The sequence below is a fragment of the Capricornis sumatraensis genome, chromosome 12 (genome assembly GCF_032405125.1).
Source record: "Capricornis sumatraensis isolate serow.1 chromosome 12, serow.2, whole genome shotgun sequence".
In the NCBI taxonomy this organism is placed as follows: Eukaryota; Metazoa; Chordata; class Mammalia; order Artiodactyla; family Bovidae; genus Capricornis; species Capricornis sumatraensis.
This window is the reverse complement of record NC_091080.1, coordinates 44,482,539-44,500,171: the sequence shown is the minus strand read 5'-3', so window position 1 is coordinate 44,500,171 and position 17,633 is coordinate 44,482,539.

Genomic DNA, 17,633 nt, shown 5'->3' with positions numbered 1-17,633 from the left:
ATTATAAAGATCATGTCCAGGGCTTCCCTGGGGGCTCAGTGGTAAAGAATCCACCTGCCAGTGGAGACATGGATTTGATCCCTGATCTGGGAGGATTCCACATGCCTCAGAGCTCCTAAGCCTGTGCACCACAGCTATGAGCCCATGCTCTAGAGCCTGGGAGTCGCAATTACCAAGCCCATGTGCTGCAGCTATTTAAGCCTGCATGCCCTAGAGCCCGTGCTCTGCAGCAAGAGAAGCCACGGCAATGAGAAGCCCGAGCACTACAACTAGAGAAAAGCCCGTACAGCAACTGAGACCCAGCACAGCCAAAAATAAATAGATAAATGTTAAAAAGATCATACCCAAATTTCATGAGCTGTGAGATTTGGGGAAAATCACTTCAATCTCCTGAGTCATTCTACTGATTTTCTAAAATGAAATCACAGTAACACCCACAATTCAGAGTTGCTGCAAAGGCCCATGAGAACACAAATCTTCGGAGCTTTGCAAGCTCTCAAGTCTAGGACCCACGGCCAGAGAGCTGGGCGCCTCTGCCTGGTGGGCCGAGGGAAAGCCTGGGGACACAGGCCCCAAGGTGCTTGCAGCCTTCAGAGGCTGTGGCCGGAAGGCAGAGAAGTGGGTTTTGCAATGTCATTCAGAGAGCTGAATCTAAGAGGCAGGGAGGACTGTAAGAGGCTTTTAAGATGTTTTACTAAAAAGGCAGAGAGGCAGCTGAACCACCATGGTCCTGATACTGAGAAGGTACTGTGATGGGCACAGTGAGAAGTGACCTGTTTCAAACAGTGGCAGCTTCAAGAGTCAAGTGCATTTTCACAGTGTAAATGGTGTGAACTTGGGAAGACTGAGCAAGAAACAAGTTTGGGAGGAAAACGCAAACAAAGAGGTACCACCCTTTCACACAGAGGATCCCTGAGCTCAGGGGCCATGTCCTGCTCAGTGCTCTGAATCCCAAAACCTGCAGACCTTGTAACCAATATGTATTGAGCAAACAAAGATTGATAAGTTGCTTGAAGACCCTAAAATTACCCCATTTTGTCAACTGCGTAACAGGGATGGTCTGATTAAATGCTACTCTCTCCATAATACTTGGCCCTTGCATAGCTGGGATGTGACATTTTGCTCTCAAAATGTGTATTAAAAACATATAGTACAGAAAGGAGAAAAAAAAGAGAAAAATCTCTCCTCTTCTCTCCTTCTCTCGCCTCTGTCCCCTAAGTTTTTGAGAGAATTGTTTAGTTGAGTATTTGTGTCTGATTCTTTGCGACCCTATGGACTGTGGCCCACCAGGCTCCTCTGTTCATGGGATTCTCCAGGCAAGAATACTGGAGTGGGTTACCATTTTCTTTTCAAGATCTTCTGACTCAGGGATCGAATCCATGTCTCCTATGCTAGTAGGTGGATTCTCTAGCCGAGAATCCATAACTGAACTCGAGAAGTTCAGTTGTGGTGAAAAAAAAATCCTCTAAGATGAAAACTGCTACTTTCAGTATTTCACATTTGGAGACATTTTCCTTGAATTTTAAAAATATTGCTGTAGGCTCCTGTCCACGCCCCACTCCCAGTCGGTCTTCTAACCAGCTGCACTGCCTGCACCACCTAGCACAGAGTGTCCAGGGCTGGGTGGACATGCATATTCATCTCCACCCCTTGGACCAGTCGGGTGATTTATCTCTTGCTTCCTGCATCTCCTTATTGGGTTTATAAGTTACGCAATCATTCATTCTCTGTGTCAATTTCCTGTTCTCATTTTGCAAATTCAGTGCTATGCATCCACTTCTATTAATTCGGCACCCACATGGAACTGAGATTTACCGTGCAGTCTGACATCTCTAGTTCAATTAAAATAAAACATCAGACCCACAGCTCTTGCCCTAGTACCCAAACTGTGTGGTTGTTCTTTGTGTCAAGCTGAGCTTAAAGCATGGGCCACAGTTTTCTTCATCAGTAAAGTGGGAATCACAGCTGCAGTGTTTGCCTCTCATAGGCATTATAAACCTCCTAAAGTAAAAATAATTGTCATTGGCTTTTGTGCTTCAAGAAATTGCTTTCTTATAAAACTCGGGGTTGTCTGAGTGATAAGGATGCCTACTGACCCATGGGCTTCCCAGGTGGTGCTAGTGGTAAAGAACCCACCTGCCCATGCAGGAGACTTGGGCTCAGTCCCTGGTTTGGGAAGGTCCCCTGGAGGAGGAAATGGCAACCCACTCCAGTATTCTTGCCTGGAGAATCCATGGACAGAGGAGCCTGGAGGAGCCTCTGCTCCACGGGGTCGCAAAGAGTTGGACAGGACTGATGCGACAGTACACACGCACCCTCTCTGAAGAAAATGAAATGTACAACTTGAACCATGGAAAGGGCTATTTTATAAAATGTTTACAACCGATATCATTAGCCAGGTAAACATGATCTAAGCCTGATGCATATATTTTAAATGTGTAATAGTGCTACCATCACCGCTGATGAAAGATAACTTTGTTCTGGTTTATACAAACAAGTTTATACATCTTGAGCACTTCTTTCAGGTTTTATTATGAAAATATTTTCTCCCTTGAATAAGGGATTAGTTGTCAGAAATCCGATATGTTCAGCTAGAGAAGGAATCTTGGTTTTCTGATGGAGGTGGATTTTCTGCTCAAGATCAGTCATAACTTGTTCCTATCCAAACACACAAGGAAGGGCTAAGGCACATTCTTCCCTAATGTTGCAGGGAAGCCAGTCCAGAATTTAAAGATGAATTGCCTCATTGTTCTGCTAACATACCGTAATTAACTGCACCTCTCAGCTTAAATTACTAATTGGAGGATTCCTATCAAAGGAAAGAGTGGAACTACTCCCCCTGTAGAGAATGTTCACTTCCAAACAGATTTCTGGGTTTCCCAGATGGCACTAATGGTAAACAGCTTGCCTGCCAATGCAGGAGTCACAGGTTCGATCCCTGAGTCAGGAAGATGCCCTGGAGGAAGGCATGGAAACCCACTCCAGTATTCTTGCCTGGGAAATCCCATGGGTAGAGGAGTCTGGTGGGCTGCAGTCCATGGGGTCGCAAAAAGAGTCAGACACAACTAAGCGATGACATAGCAACAAAGATTATCTGAAGCAGCATCAAAAGGATGTTCATGTGGGAATAGAAGTTACCAGCACAAAGCTCCAGGTGCCTCTTTCCCTTGAAGGGCAGGACACTTCGCGTCACTGTGGGAACTGAGTGACCACAGCATCCCGAGGCCACAGGACCATGAGCTATGCTCAGAATTATGTACAGTAAACCTCCCAGAGGTACATGTCCTGTTTCATTTTGAACTCATGTCCCCTCAGGGCCAAGTTCACTACAAAATATCATCACCTTGCATTTCTGTAGCTAAACTTTAACGTGGGTAGCATATTGTGTTTCATACTGATGATGTCAGGACCCTGTCCCTCTCATATTTATTTATAGGTCATTATCAGATCTATCTTTGGAGAAGAAAATGGCGAAACACTGCAGTATTCTTACCTGGAAAATCCCTTGGACAGAGGAACCTGGTGGACTACAGTCTATAGGGTCACAAAGAGTCGGACATGACTGAGCAACTAACACACACACACACACACACACACACACACACACACACACACACACATCAGATCTGTCTTATTATCTCAGTTCCTATTTTTTACCAAAGTGGCTCATCTCAGATACATTAATCCTTTCGTTCAGTGAATGTCCTTTATATTTAATGACTGCATCAAGCTCCCTAAAATAGCTACATTGAGCAAAAATACATGATATTTTAGCTAGTGTTTGTGCTGACTTGATCTCTTTGTAAAAAGCGCAGAGAGAGGGACTTCCCTGGTGGTCCGGTGGTTAAGAATCCACCTTGTAAGCCAGGGGATGTGGGTTTGAACCCTGGTAGGGGAACTAAGATCTCACATGCTGCAGACCAACTAAGCCCACGTGCCACAACTAAAACCTGACACAAATGAATAAATCATATTTTTTATAAAAGCACAGAGAGGAAGTTGCACATATAAAGGGAAATTCAGAGGCTACATGTCACCTTAACAGAAAGAGCACTGTGGATTGCATTTTCCATTGTATCACACACACACACACACACACGCCCACAGGCTCCAGGGGAGGGGTCGAGTGGCTGGTGGAGACGGCGGTCCCCAGCGGCACTACCTTTCCCTGTGTGGACACAGTGGGCAGGTGTCATGATTGGACTTAACGGCCTGAGTTTGGAACTCTGAAGGGCAAGTCAAAGACAGGGAGGCAGTGAGGTGGAAGAAGAGGAGGGGGAGAAGGGAGGCGGGGCTGAGTGGGGGAACCTGAGCCACTGCCGGGAGCCTCCCTCAGGGCTGGGGTCCGGGGGTCCAGACCCTCTGCCCCCAGCTTGGCCCCTAGGAGCTGCGAGGGAGACACCACGGAGAATGCACACACCACTCAATGGCTCCACCACCCTATCACTCCCTGAGGGGTTTGTCTGCTTTTTTGTTTGACAGACAATGATCAGGGTTTCCTCCAGTGCATGTTCCAGGACACAAAGTTGATACCAAGGAGAGGTGGCACGCCACTCTTCACCTGGCTCTCACCCAACATGTACATGGCTCCTGGTGGAACACAGAACATACCTCACCCACAGTATTTAGGGCCAGATGCTTTCTGAATTTAAGACATTGCCAGAGTTGGGATACATAAACCGCAAAGGTTACAAAAATTAAAACAAAATTACCTGCCAAGGTATGGTACAAACTATGCAGTTTAAATTTCCTAAGAAGGTGGCTCAGATGGTAAAGTGTCTGCCTGCAATGCAGGAGACCCAGTTTTGATCCCTGGGTTGGGAAGATCCTCTGGAGAAGGAAATGGCAACCCACTTCAGTACTCTTACCTGGAAAATTCCATGGATGAAGGAGCCTGGTAGGCTACAGTCCATGGGGTTGCAAAAAGTTGGACACAACTGCGTGACTTCACAAGAAATAAACAGCTTTCAACTGCATTGTTAGAAGACCTTTTATTCAGAATAAATATATCATAAAATCATATATATGTATTAACTGTCTTTTTCACTCCTTTGAAAACATATGGGTTTATCTAAAGCGAGAAGATAAATCTGAATTGATACCCAAATCTATTTTAATTGCCAGTTATTACACTGAAAATAAAAATTTGCATTGGGCACTATAAAAAGTAATGCTTGTTAAGTAGTATTTCTTCAAAGTAAATACTTTTTGATATACAGATGGGTTGTGACAAAATTCTGTCATCATGATTAAAATCTGCAGAAAACTAAGGAAGAGAAAAAGAGCCCTTTGAAAAAGATTCATCTATGGCATCCATGTCCTACTGTTATGCCCTTATCTCCTTAACTTTTGTTTTCACTTGTACATGTGAAGAATTATCTTCTTGATGGCAAAGATTTGTGTTCCATGAAATTGATTAGATGTTTTTAACAAGAAGCCATTTTTTACCCATTCATTATTACCTTCACAACACTGAATGTTACATACAGGATCACTACCCAGTCATTTATACTCTGGTCACTCACAGTATCACCATTCATCATTACGCCATCTCAACATCATCAACCACCTCAGCATCACCATCTCAGCCTCATCAACCATTACAGCATCACCATCTTAGCATCACTGACCATCTCAGCACCATCACGGCATCACCAGCTAAGGCAGCAACCCAAACCAACACCTACCACCAACCATCACAGATTACCGTACCATTAGAACATCATCAGATCACCAGAACATCATCATACCATCAAAACTTGTCTTTTAATCAACTCAGGGATGATATCTTAAAATAGACTATAAGAAGAAATATTTGTGGAACAATTAAGCACATTTTCGGGGAGTTCAGACTGATACAGATAACAGCTCTACAATTCTCTAAGAGGCTATACCAAAAAGTCTGGTCTGATACATAGATTCAGTTGATACCTTAACAAGAATTAAGAAGAATAGAATATATTAATATAAGAGGGAAATGTCAAGAAAGGAGGTCAGAAATAATTAGAAAATATCACTGAGAAAAGGAAATGAGGTCTCAGAGCAGCTGAAATCACACAAACAATAAATGTTGCTCATTTCCTAGTTTTACCAGCTTGGGTATCCCAACCACGCCTGTCTTTATAATCCAGACAACTTGCTGCTAATCCAGCCTCCAAGACACTGTGTGCATGTGTTTTAAGTCTCCACCCACTTAGAACCACCTGTCTTGAACTACTTCATTACCTGCCAAGGTTTCTCCCCACACTTGATCCAGCTGCTGAAATCTAACAGTCAGAAGGGTGAGTCTGTTGGTGACACTGCACCACTGTGTCCCTGAATCTCGCACAGAGCTCCAAGCCCCTCCCAGATGTTCCACAGCTTCGTTCAGAGCCAACAGGTGCATCTTCCAGGATCTTGTCATTTTAAATACTGCTCCTCTTCAGAAATTAGGTCTCCATCATTCATAAACTATATTTGTCATTAGGAATCTGAGTAAGAAACAAACTAATCCACAGTTAAAGCTATGATACTGATTTTAACTCTAATAGAAGTTTACTTCCTCGAGGCGGAAATGGCAACCCACTCTGGTATTCTTGCCTGGAGAATTTCATGGACAGAGGAGCCTGCTGGGTTATAGTCCATGGGGTCGCAAAAAGAGTCAGACAACAACTTAGCAACTAAGCACACACACAGGAGTTTATTTAAAGAAGTAAGACATTATCATCAAAATAAGAATGCCTTTAAATGTAAATAAATTGCACTTAAATTGCTGGGAAATAAAAAATTAGTTATGCTATTAGCATATTCAACACATTCTTTGTATCCTTTTCTTTGAAATGTTGACTTCATTAGAAGAAATACTAGATTTGCTTAAAAAAAAAAAAAGCACAGGTCATTCTAAATCGGATTTCACATGGCCCAGAATGTCTCAGGAAGCAGGGAGGGGAAAGTCTGACAAAAACATCATCCATGTGACTCTCTGGGTTTCCTCCTTTGACATATTCAGACATTTTCTCACACGCATCTGCTCCATCATCTGATGTAAATTACAAACCTACAGCCTGTGTGTAAACACAACTCCAAAGACGACTGCAGTGATCCCCTTTCCAGGTCAGAAGTTTGGGTGTTTCGTGTCTGTGTTTGTGCTCAGCTGAGCTGGGTCCCAACCCCTCATTCAGGCTCTGCCCCAGACCCCAGATCGGCCAGCATGGATAGTGCCCACCGAGAGCATGGTGCTGCCCCACACCCTCCCCTGTCCACACCACCTTGGTTCTAACATTACACAATTGCTCTGTGTCCTGTCATCTTCCTTCTATCTGCACAGAAAGGCCCCCTCTCAGAAGGTGTCACCTCTCTTCACTGGATCCCCAGAGACCAGTGTGCTACCCGACACAGGGTACCATTTGTTCAACTGTCAGTGACTCATGGAAGGGAAGAACGGATTCACAGACGGCTCACGCCCGTCTCCTCATCAGATGTCTTCGCTCATCACAAAACTTCCATGACAACCCACTTCAAATAGCACACCCGAAAAACTGGGACTCCACACACTTAAAATAAGGTAATGGCGAGAATAAATTCCCCTAGAGTGAAATTAAGGGCCTGTCTCAAATGTTTTTTAGATTACTATAATTGCTTGTGCAGCACGGCTTATAAATCTGAACTGTCTACAGAAACGGAATCTAACTCAGCAAGTGAACAAATTTACTTGGCACCGTCTTAGGATGAAAAACAAAATTATAAGTAAAACGGAGAACCTGTTTGAATTTTGATACTCAAGTGTACTTTCTTATTAGATGGGATACTCAGTGTACTTTCCATATTAGAAAATGTTATGTCCTGAATGCTTGACATGCCAATACACTTTCTGAGTTGAAAAATGAGATTTATATGTGAAGGCAGAAAATTTGTAAAACATTTTGAACACCTAAAATATTACAAATGAATAACACGAGTGTAAATAGAAAAGAAAACGAAATGAGGCTGCTACTTGAGAAGATAAGGTTGTTGAGCCTCCCTGGGTATGATCACCTTGCTACTAAGTAACAGGAATGATACAGGTTAGGACGACTTGAATTGCCTTGGCACTTAAATAAATTCGTGGGGGGTTACATGTGTTTATCTAATAACTAAAACTTCTCTGTTTAAATAGAAAATGGTCACAAACTATTTCTTTTTATCTTGGAAGGCAGAGAAATGGCATGTGAGAGCAGGCCCTGAAAACAGTCCCTGCATAAGTGAATAAACACCCTTATCTTCCCTGCGGTAATGGACGTGCCAGGGGATCTCCTCGTGACACTGGAAATCATTCATCCAGTGTGCTCTTAAACCCACCATTGTTTCCTGATTTTTGATGGTTTTCCCTGAAAGTATTAGCTAATCTATCGGACTGATTCACAATGAGAAAATGAATTCATCACCTCTCCCCAACTCTCTCCAATCAGTTCTCCCTCTACAAATAAAACTACCTAAATGTATGTAGTTAATAAGAACAGAGAGGAGAAGCTCAGACTCTGTATTTAAGAATGATTCTCAGGTCTGAGAAACTGTTCTAGGGCAGAGGAGCCTCAAAGGATAACATGGCTCCATGTAACGATGGATCCTGGAGCGGCTGGTAGAAACCAAGGAAATCAGAACAAACAGAGAACTTCATTTAAGGACAGTGCATCAGTATTGGTTCATTTACTGTAACAAACACGTCATCATAATTAACATCTTCTAAGATGTTAAGAATGGGGAAGTGATCCTGGTGCAGGAACTCAAGACTACCTTCTCAACTTCTCTGTGGATTTGTCAATTCTAAAATTAAAATCATTAAGAAAGTTTTCTCCTACTGACTCAATGGGCTTCCCCCATAGCTCAGTCAGTAAAGCATCTGCCTGCAATGCAGGATACCTGGGTTCAATTCCTGGGTTGGGAAGATCCCCTGGAGAAGGAAATGGCAATCCACTCCAGTATCCTTGCTTGGAAAATCCCATGGACAGAGGAGCTTGGCAAGCTACAGTCCACGGAATTGTAAGACTCGCAAGAGTTGGACATGACTTAGCGACTAAACCACCACCACTGACTCAATGATTTTAGCCCAGATGAAATATTTTTAGGATATTCTGCTACAGTCAAAATTAGTCTAGAGTTTTACAAACTCTCATTAATTAAGATCTAGGATGGAACTTCTGACAAATGTCTCCTTCCTTTGATTTTATAAAATAGTATATTTTCTATGCTTATGTTCATGCAAAGAATAAGGCATGGAGATGAAATGTGCTGGCAAAATTCACAAAATGTTGTAAAACATTTTGAGCTGCTAAACCTAAAATAATTATGAATGAAATTTAGGAATTACACAGAACAGCTTCTTCCAGGGGACCCTACACTGTGGAAATGGCTCATTTTTAATAATATTCCTTGCATTCAATAGCTGACAATGGGAGGAAATCACTATATTAAAACTAAATGGGGCGGGGGGGGGGTGTCCATGACAGTGAGAAGTACACGACTTCACAAAGTCATAAATGGGCCAGGAGTTGCTTTTGGGGACACAATGCCCTAGAAACTGAACAATTACGGGAATCAAAATGACCAGAGCATTTATGAGTCATTTATCAAATGATTCTGCAAAACGATTCATTTCTAAAATGTTTCTCTCAGTTACTAACAAATACCTAACATAGCTATGGATGAAGAGGAAAACAGAATGTGTATATACACGTATGGAATTTTTAATATTTTAGTCTCACAAAATTCATACAAGTGAGGGGTCTGCATTTTTCTTTTATTCAAGAAATATGCTTTCCATATAATCTAATGGAATTATGTGTGCCTATATCCCTGTGTCTAGTCAAAGCTATGACTTTTCCAGTAGTCATGTACGGATGTGAGAGCTGGACCATAAAGAAGGCTGAGAGCCAAAGAATTGATGGTTTCAAACTGTGGTGCTGGAGAAGACTTGAGAGGCCCTTGGACAGTAAGGAGTTCAAACCAGTCCATCCTAAAGGAAATCAACCCTGAATATTCATTGGAAGGACTGATGCTGAAGCTGAAGCTTCAATACTTTGGCCACCTGATGCAAAGAGCTGACTCATTAGAAAAGACTCTGATGCTGGAAAAGATTGAAGGCAAAAGGAGAAGGGGACTACAGAGGATGAGATGGTTTGATGGCATCACCAACTAGATGGACATGACTTTGAGCAAACTCCAGCAGATACTGAAGGACAGGGAAGCCTGCCATGTTGCAGCCGATGGGGTCACAGAGAGTCTGACATGGCTTAGCAACGGAACAACAACATACCCCTTTGTGCATGTGTGTGTGCACATGTGTGTGTTTAGGAGCAGGTCACAAGTGCAGACTCACAGATACACCAAGAAAGCTCTGAACCACAAATGCATCAGGGACTGTGATTGTCCATGCCCTCACGCAGCAGAGTCAGTTTATCATTTTGGGGCTGTCTGGATTTCTCACCCGCTCCTGGAGGAAGAATTGTGTAGACTCTTCCTGGTGCTTAGATTTGTGAAAAGTAGCTCTAAAGTTTCCCTGAGAAAGCAGACAGTATATTTAATTTAACACATTAACACACATTACACATTTTGAAATGGATCTGTGCTAATGGTTGGTTCCTATCAGCGCCCTCCAGGGCAGCTGGCTCCGTGAAAAGGTTTCTGACACACAGGAATCTGTGGAAACCCAGCCTGGAGACACGTGAGCCCATGTAGCCCACTCCACCTGACAGCCTGTTTGCAAGTGGAGACACTCAGAGGTCAAGATCAGCTCACCCCACATTGCGATTCCTGGAGCACGGAAGGAGGAGGGGATGGGGGCCGGGGCATCTGTGGGAGGTCACATTAGTGAGGAGTTTCCCATGTGGAGATGAGGAACTGAATGTCCTGAATCCTTTCCACTGGGGCTTCCTCTGGTGTAAAGGGGGGATTTGAACATGAAAGGAACGTGAATTGTTCATTTCTGCAAGGGCAGATTCCAGCCCTTCACAACCACCTTGAAACAGGGCTCCAGACAGGAAAATGGAGCCCACTCAGGAGGGGCTGCTCTTCTGAGCACCCTCAATTTCTTACAAGAGGGTTTGAATGATCTATCCTCATCCTCATATATGCATGCTGAATTACAACACCCGCACTCCCGTCTCTAGCATCTGCACATCAGCCTAGAGACCAGACCAGACTATTTCTGCAGTGTGGAGCCTGCCCTTGGATGATGGGTCAAGTGTGTTGAATCCACAACAAACACGTGACAAATGGAGCTTGGACAGGCCAAGATGTGAAAAAACTACTGGAAAGCACACATATAGTTCTTGAAAGAAAGGAGAAAAACAACCAGCAAGTTTCCATCCCCAGCAGAGAGAGAGTCCAGCAGAAAGCACTTCATTTCATTAAACCCTCCCAGGCTCCACTGAAATCTGGATCCGGTTTATTCCTAGAGATGGCCCAGGTCACCCCACAGCAGGAGTGATTATGGTGGTGACTTCCCCTGCTTCTCATATCATGTAGATCGTAAATGACTACTAGGGCAAACCACGATTCTGCTTATGCTCACTCCCTGCAGTCATGTCTGATTCTTTGTGACCCCATGGAACCTGACAGGCTCCTTTGTCCACAGGATTTCCCAGGCAAGGATACTGGAGTGGATTGCCATGCCCTCTTCCAGGGATCTTCCCGACCCAGGAATCAAACCCATGTCTCCTTCATTGCAGATGGATTCTTTACCCACTGAACCACGGGGAAGCCCAAAGTTCCACATCTCTGTTAAGGAAGGCAAGGGTCTGGGCCGTGGATTCTCCCTGGATCCTGCCAACCCTGCCCACCTTCCCTAGACCCCAGCCTGCATCTTCATGTCCTAATGGGACATAACAAATGAACTGAACTCCGAGGCCATGGGGCTCATGCTTACTCTCGTAATGATTTTAAAATGTGTGGCTGCATCTTGAGAAAGAACAGACCTTGACATAATATCCGTTATCAACCAGCCGTAATTGACACAGAGACAGGCCGCGCTTTCCACTGGGTTGTAATGAATCTGCTGGGCTGACCCCAGAGCCTGCACTTCTGAGCGCCCTCGACTCTCGCCCCAATGCTCTGTCATCTGCTGCGGGGGAGATGAATTACAGATGAGGTACTAATGATGCATTTCATCACCTGTTTACCTTCCGTGATCAGCGGCCCTCCTTTAATTTACCACAAAGACATTTTTTGAAGCTACTGTCAGTTCAGAGGGCCTCTTGTTTGAAGTGGTTATAAAATAACACATACCTGGGAAAACTTGGCTTCGAGGTTCTGGTACTAGAATTCTACAAGAAGGGAAGGAGAGAGAGAAAAAAAAAATCTGGGTTTTCTAAACAGGAGAGAAAAGGTTAATGCTGGTGACCTCTTCCATTAGTAGGTTTTACTTCTCTAATGAGCACCAAGAAAGTCAGCCCATCAGAATACGTTCTCATAACTTAAAATCAACACTGAAGCAATGTCCCACAAGCTCCGTGCTGCACTTCACATCAGCATCCATTCCTGAACAGGTGGTGGGTTACAGAAGTACCATCCCAGCAAAGACAGATCACCCCAACATTGAGTGGCTTTGGCAACCACTTATCCTGCTGCATATTTTTTTCTTTATGTCGTTTTATTTCCACTGAATTTCCTCGTCTAAAACGTGGAGAAGAAAATGCCCATCCCATCTGATTGTCGTGCAAATAACAAAACAAAATCAGAAAATGACTTTATACTCAGTGGTACCTAGTAAACAGATGGGCTTCCCAGCTGGCTCAGTGGTAAAGAACCCACCTGCCAATGCAGGAGAGTTGAGTTTGATCCCTGAGTCAGGAAGATCCCCTGGAGAAGGAAATGGCAACCCTCTCCAGTATTCTTACCTGGGAAATCCCACTGACCAAGGAGCCTGGCAGGCTATGGTCCATGGGGCCATAAAAGAGTTAGACACGACTGAGTGACTAAACAACACCAAGTAAGCAATTTTTCTTTCTATTCCATTTTAACAGCTATTTATATTCAGTCCTATTTATTTCAAATCAATAGATATTTCTGCTGCAGGGGATAGAAAACATCAAGGAACTATGGTAACAAAACAACTGTAAGGTGGAATAAAACAAGTATTTTCTCTAAGAACTTTCAGTTCAGTTCAGTCGCTCAGTCATGTCTGACTCTTTGCAACCCCGTGGACTGCAGCACACCAGGTTTCTCTGTCTATCAAAAACTCCGAGAGCCTAATCAAACTCATGTCCATCGAGTCAGTGATGTTATCCAACCATCTCATCCTCTGTCGTCCCCTTCTCCTCCTGCCTTCAATCTTTCCTAGCATCAGGGTCTTTTCCAATGAGTCAGTCCTTCACATCAGGTGGCCAAAGTATTGGAGTTTCAGATTCAGCTTCAGTCCTTTCAATGAATATTCAGGACTGATTTCCTTTAGGATTGACTAGGTTGATCTTCTTGCAGTCCAAGGTACTCTCAAGAGTCTTCTCCAACACCACAGTTCAAAAGCATCAACTCTTAGGTATTCAACTTTCTTTACGGTCCAACTCTCACATCCATACATGGCTACTGGATAAACCATAGCTTTAACTAGATGGACCTTTGTTGGCAAAGTAATGTCTCTGCTTTTTAATACTCTGTCTATCTTGGTCATAGCTTTTCATCAAAGGAACAAGCATCTTTTAATTTTTTCACTGCAGTCACCATCTGCAGTGATTTTGGAGCCCAAGAACACAAAATCTGTCACTGTTTCCATTGTTTCTCCATCTATTTGCCATGAAGTGATGGGGCCAGATGCCATGATCCTCATTTCTTGAATGTGGAATTTTAAGCCAGCTTTTTCGCTGTCCTCTTTCACTTTCATCAAGAAACTCTTTAGTCCCTCTTCACTTTCTGCCATAAGGGTGGTATCATCTGTGTATCTGAGGTTATTGATATTTCTCCAGGCAATCTTTATTCTAGCTTGTGCTTCACCCAGCCCAGCATTTTTCATCATGTACTATGCATATAAGTTAAATAAGCAGGGTGACAATATACAGCCTTGATGTACTCCTTTTCCTATTTGGAACCATATCCATGTCCAGTTCTAACTGTTGCTTCTTGACCTGCATACAGATTTTTCAGGAGGCAAGTAAGGTGATCTGGTATTCCCATCTCTTTAAGAATTTTCCATAGTTTGTTGTGATCTACACAGTCAAAAGCTTTGGCGTAATCAATAAAGCAGAAGTAGATGTTTTGCTGGAATTCTCTTGCTTTTTCTATGATCCAATGGGTGTTGGCAATTTGATCTCTGGTTCCTCTGCCTTTTCTAAATCCAGCTTGAACATCTGGAAGTTTACAGTTCAGGTACTATTGAAGCCTGGCTTGGAGAATTTTGAGCATTACTTTGCTAGCATGTGAGATGAGTGCAATAATGCGGTAGTTTGAACATTCTTTGGCATTGCCCTTTGCAACAGGAATGAAAACTGACCTTTTCCAGTCCTGTGACCACTGCTGAGTTTTCAAAATTTGCTGACATATTGAATGCAGCACTTTCACAGCATCATCTTTTAGGATTTGAATTAGCTCAACTAGAATTTCATCACCTCCACTAGCTTTGTTCATGGTGATGCTTCCTAAGGCCCACTTGACTTCACATTCCAGGATGTCTAGCTTTTGGTGAGTGATCACACCATCATGGTTATCTGGTTCATGAAGATCTTTTTTGTATAGTTCTGTATATTCTTGCCACCTCTTCTTAATATCTTCTACTTCTGTTAGATCCATACCATTTCTGTCCTTTATTGTGCCCATCTTTGCATGAAATGTTCCCTTGGTATCTCTCATTTTCTTGAAGAGATCTCTAGTCTTTCCCATTCTGTTGTTTTCCTCTATTTCTTTGCATTGATCACTTAGGAAGGCTTTCTTATGTCTCCTTGCTATTCTAAGAACTTTATTTCCTGCTTATTTCAAGTTTAAGCTTGTTCCCTTTTCCCATTCTTCACTCATTTTTATATAAAGATATTCATATTAAACACACAAAATTCAGTTTAATATGTCCTAATTTTGAATCCTAATGTGATTCAATCCTGACAAAAATCACAAAATTGCAGAGTTTATAATTGCCTCCCACATAGCATCTAAACTCTACCTGGTGGGTGAAGCTGTTTGCAGTTACTGACCTCACCATGTGTGTTCAGTTGCTAAGTTACGTCCGATTTACAAGTTGTGTCTGATTCTGCAACTCCGTGGACTGTAGCCCACCAGGTTCCTCTGTCCATGGGCTTATCCTGGTAAGAATACTGGAGTGGGTTGCCATTTCCTCCTCCAGGACTGTCAGCAGACACTAAAATTACATATGACGGAACTCAACTCAAACCAGCCTGATCTGGTGGGGGATGTATTGGCCCCCTTGCCTAAGAAAGGAGCAGGCTGCCTTGGGCATGCAGGGATTCAGGAATGCACACGTTCCCCCAGGAAACTCTCTCTTCTTCACCTCCAGGCTCTGTTTTCTGTTTGTTTGGCTTCCTTTTCAGACAGGGTTATTCTGTAGGTTGGCAAGGGGGCCCAGTGGCAATTCTAGGCTTATAAGATCCCTACAGCCAGAAAATTCTGTGAGAAGAAATCATCTTTTTCAGGAATTTCCAGCCAAAGCCTCAGAAAGGTGGTGCCTGGTCCAGTGGGCTGATGGTCCCTTCCCTGAACCAATTACTGCAGCCAGCTTGGTACAGACTCTGATTACACGGCCCCTTCTATGACCACGAGAGAAGGAGGCCAAGTACATCAACCAGATTATACAGGTTTCCACAAAGATGTGGAAGACAGTAATGACAAGTCCATGACATCCTCATCTTGTCAGGTCCTGAAGCTGATCTGGCTCTTACCCTCATTCCTCCTTGGATATAACCTCTCAGGGAGGAGACACCATGGTCTTCTCTGACCTTCCGTAGGGAGCCCACTCTCTATCTCCCAACGCTGTTTTATAACGTGCATTCTTAGTCTTTGCCCCATTCTCCTTCCTAAATCCCTGGCCAGGGGCTAAGATCCCACGTGTTGCATAGCACAGCCAAAAAAAAAAAAAAAAAAGAACCTCGAAGAAAATACAGATATGATTTACCAAACCTGATTTACTGTGGGGTAGCTACGCACTGGAGTATAACAGGGAGATTTTCTTCAAAACAAAATTTAAAAAAAAAACACACACACAGGATCTTAATTACTCATTTCTGACCTCCAGTTTCAATTAATGGAAGGCTTCACTCTATAAACAGTCCAGTAAGTGACCAAGTACCCACTTATCAATCCATCTTCACAGTCATTTATCAACCTATTGGTTAAGCCTGTTTATCATTCCTTATAATCTTAGTCCCCTTATAGTGGATCTAATTCTATCTTTAAAGCATGATCTACTGTGTACACTAATGAAGTCCCAGATTATTGTTACCCAAATGTGGGCTATTTCCACTGCTTAGCAAAGTTAATGGGAGTTTGGGAAGGATTCTAAAGGAGATTTAATTAAATCCTTCCATTTTGCTTGTCCTTGGCATTTCTTGTAAGAGTTGGTTGTGGTAGAATACTGCAGTTAGGGCTGAAATAAAATCTAGAGCCTGTCTGTAGATTTCATTTAATTATATTACTGCTTCCATGATGAACATGGAAATTAGGTGTTGACTGGAGAATCTGAATCACAAAGAATGACTTCTAAATAAAAGAGCTCTTAAAAACTCTAATTTGATGCTTTGGTTGAAAGATGCTAAAAATAAAATTAAAAGTAGCCTCTTTCAGGGGAAATATTAAAGTATCATCATCGAGCCAGCAAAAGTACTCTTTAAAAGAGCATGCCAACTACACAGCTTTTAAACTTATGTTTTAAATATTTGGTTCTTCTAGAGGTAAACAGTTAATGTAATATTTTAAAAATGATTCTCGGTGTTAAATGGCCTTGAAGCTCCTTCTCTATGTATTTATGAATGTTGGTGCATAGAGGCCTCACCTTCCTGATCATTTTCAACTTAGACTTAACAGGGAAATAAATAAGGTTAGTGGCCTGAAGATGAAGCTAAGACATTTTAACTCAGCTTTTTGAAAAAATGTATTCATTTCTGTCTCACTTTGACATGGTCACATGCTAAAATATATTTTCCATAAGTTATGTTGAGCACAAGCATTAATTTTCTGTTCGTTTTTGTATGTCTGTCTTCCATACCCATAGATAGGGCTACTGGTCACTCAAGGAAGAAAATAATTTTTCTACTTCCGAAAATTGTGCCCAACATTGTGACAGAGAATTACACTCTTGAACCTTCTGGTAGTCATGAAAATCCATTACCTGCCAGCGGAGAAGCTGATTTTCATTTATTTGTAGTTGTTCGTACCATATATCTAACGTCTTCAGAGCCATGTCCAGCCCTGAGTATGAATTTCTACTGTATCAGCTACAGTGTGGATTACCTGGAAAGCAATGGAAATTAAGCTTTACCAAACAGAACTTCAGGCTGGTTCATGGTAACCATTGAAAAGAAGTTAGATGAGATGCAAAGAGTAAATTTTTCCTCTTAATTGATTATGTCCTGCAGTTCATCACTTTCCTCTCTCACAAAGAAATCTACCCTCAATGCCAACCCTGTACCTAACCAAGCATCTCTGTCTCAATATGTCAGTGATATTTTTCCCCATTAACAAATTCC